Source organism: Callospermophilus lateralis, chromosome 10 (genome assembly GCF_048772815.1).
Source record: "Callospermophilus lateralis isolate mCalLat2 chromosome 10, mCalLat2.hap1, whole genome shotgun sequence".
Lineage (NCBI taxonomy): Eukaryota > Metazoa > Chordata > Mammalia > Rodentia > Sciuridae > Callospermophilus > Callospermophilus lateralis.
Window position 1 is genome coordinate 69,922,219 of NC_135314.1, and position 3,122 is coordinate 69,925,340.

The following is a 3,122-nucleotide window of genomic DNA, read 5'->3' on the forward strand; positions in this document are numbered from 1 at the left end:
AGTAGTATGGGACACATCTAAAATTTAGATAATTAGATTTCCTGGAGGAGGGAATAGAAAGAAAATAAGGCAGAAGTATATTTGAAATGAAATAAATTTATAACTTCCCCCAAAAGGATTAAAGACATCAAACCATAGATTCAAAGTGCTTTGTGAAATTCAAAGCAGTGTAAATACAAGCAAAATCACACATAGGTACATTACAACAAAGCTGCTGAACTACAAAGAGAAATGCTTAAAAGCAGTGTGTGGTGGGGTGTCTTTGTAACCCCAAAGAAATCAAACTAGGATGATCCATCAACACTCATGATATGTAGCTAAAGCCCATGGAGAGGAATTTTTAAATATATATATTAGAAAAGAATAAACCATCTAAAGAAATTAGGACAAATAAAACCGTAAATAAATCCTGAAGAAAGTAGAGGAAGAGTAGAAATAATATAGAAAACAGAAATCAATGGTAGATTTTTAAAAATGGGGGTAAGGGGGTGGGGTGGGCAGCAGGCCACAAGGGGACAGGAGAACAGACAGCAAGGGTTAGGAAGCCAGCAAGCTGAGCAGTGAGTCAGTGAGAGAGGCCAGGTCCCAGGGCAGCTGAGGTTCCTCTAGACCACTCTGCAGAGAACACAGTGCTGCTAGTCTTCATCAGAGGGAATGGGTGAGGCTCATTCATGGCCCTTTTACTGAAGGTGGATCAAGAAGTAAAGATCAAGTTGGATTCTTTCAGGGAGCAAACACAACTGAGGCAGAAGATTTGGTGGCCAATTTTCACCCAAAGAAGTTGTCAGAACTTGATAGGTTTTTGAAGGAACCAATCATGAATATCTACAACCTAATTCAGATCCACTCAGACACACATTTCCCATCCCCATCCACTCTTCTCACCAATAGTTAGGATGAATTGGATGATCCCACTTGGAAATTAGTGTGAAGAGACCCTCCGAGGAATCAAGGTGTTTACAATGCTCAATGGGATGCTAACAGGCAGCCAGCTGCTCATGGACACTGTGGAGACAGTGAAACCTAAGATTCAGCTGCTGATAAAAAAATGTAACACAGTCAAAATGTGGGTATGGCTCCTCATGCCCAGGATAGAAAATGGAAACAACTTTAGTTACCCATTCAGGAAAAGACAGCTGAGAACTAAAAACAGTTGAGAAGGAAGCTGCATCTTATCTAGACTATATTTCTAGATATAATAAGTCATACTGGTTTCTAAAGTAGTTAAAATATCCCCATGTGAAGGACTATCAGTTATATTGTCAGAGATTTATGAGAAAGAATATATATCACCCTTCAGCTCATTATATTAGGGCTGAGAAGTCAATATGTCACATGCCATAGGCCCATGTATTCAAGGATTAATCTGCAGCGTTCTGCTATTGTGTGAGGTAGTGAAACCTTTAAGAGGTAAGTTCTAAAGGGAGGAAGTTAGTTCATTAGGGGTGTACCCTTGAAGGGGATGTTGATAGTCCAGCTACTTCATTTTCCTTTCTTTTACTTCTTGGAAGCCATGGGTCGAGGAGCTTCCTCAAGTGGCCAGGGGACCAGCTCCTCTCTTTATGACTTAAAGCTAGTGTTTCTTGCCTCTGGGGGACTTTGGATTCTCCCTGCCACAGTTGTTCTTGTGGTGACATAAAGTTTTTCTTCTACATACATCCCACACTGAACCTGATCATGACAAGAAACAGTCTTCAGCCAAATCTCTAGCCCCTTCAGATGTTTTTATAACCAGAGGTTTTCACATACATGTATGTGTATGCATGTATACACATATGATCATGTGTGAACATGCCTTCCTATTTCAGTATCTAATATTAACCACCGCCCCCGCGCCCCCTACACACACACACACCTCTCAGGAAGTGGTAATTGTCTTAGTAATCACCTGCCCCAGTAAAAGTTCAGGGCTTAATCATCCTTCCAGTGTTGTAGCCTCTTGATGCTCAGGATAAGTTACAGTAGTACCAAGAGAAGGGAAGTAGAGAGATTGGGAAGGGACTCCTCTTCCTCTGGACTTGAATCCTTCTTTTTTTTTTTTTTTTTTTTTCAGTGCTGGGAATTGAACCCAGGGCCTTGGGTATGCTAGGCATTGAACTACAATCCCAGCCTAGCAAAAAAAAAAAAAAGAAAGAAAAAAAAAAAAAAAGAAAAAAAAAATCCCAGCCTAGCAGATGTTTTTTGGTGCTATTGCAAAAACTTTTCCTAGGTCAGTTGTAAATTGGGATGGGGATATCTGCAGCTGTGAGGTCCAGATGCTGCAGTTCCATCTGGGTTTTTTATCTGGGAAATAGTACTCTTATTTATTGTATGGTGTTTTCAGGAAAATCAGTCATTTGTAAGTAAATACATTTGACACACATATACACTTGTGTCTGTGTGTGTCTTTGGAAATATACTGGGCAAGTCCAAATCATAGAAGAGTTGGTTCCTCTCTCTTGAATACTCTGGAGCTATCACTTATGGTTGTAGCCTCCAATACTGAGAGTCAATATCTACAATCAACCTGCCTTTGAGTCTCAATGTCTATTTCTGACTTTTGTTCTTCTCTGTCATTGTTTTCCAACCCCCAGTCATATTTTTACCTTGGCTACATCATTTTTGCATGGGGAAATTCCAGTATTCTGCAGCAAAGGAGTCAGGGTGCTGTCATCCCATGAACAGTGCTCAGTAACAAATCTGTTGCATTTTACACAGGTGTTGCCTCTACCCACCTTCCAGATCTCCTCCAGCTGAAACCATTCCCTCCTCCTCCCAAGCATTTTTTAGTTTTTCTTTTTGTTTGATTGTGCTACTCATCTACCATCCTTGGATTGTAATGTAAAATTCTTTTTACCATGTCAAGAAATTACTTAAAATATAGGTACTTTGATTTCTTTTTCTTAAAAAAGGGGACAGGGGATAGAATAAATAGAACCAAAATATGATACTTTGGAAAAAGTAATAAGGTTGATAAACAGTTTATGAGATTTATCCAGAAAAAATAAAGCAGAAGCAATGCAGAAATATCCACTATTAGAAATGAAAATGTGACATTTCTACAAATTCTCCCCAATATTACCTATTGGATCTATTAGTGCAATCCTAATGGAAATTCTGTTTTTTATGTATAAATTGACAAG

General features: G+C 39.1%; 1 pseudogene; it reads left to right on the plus strand.

Annotated features, from left to right (window-relative positions):
• The first annotated feature begins 671 nt into the window (after positions 1 to 671).
• Positions 672 to 1,390, plus strand: LOC143407861 (proteasome activator complex subunit 3 pseudogene; annotated as a pseudogene).
• Positions 1,391 to 3,122: the final 1,732 nt, after the last annotated feature.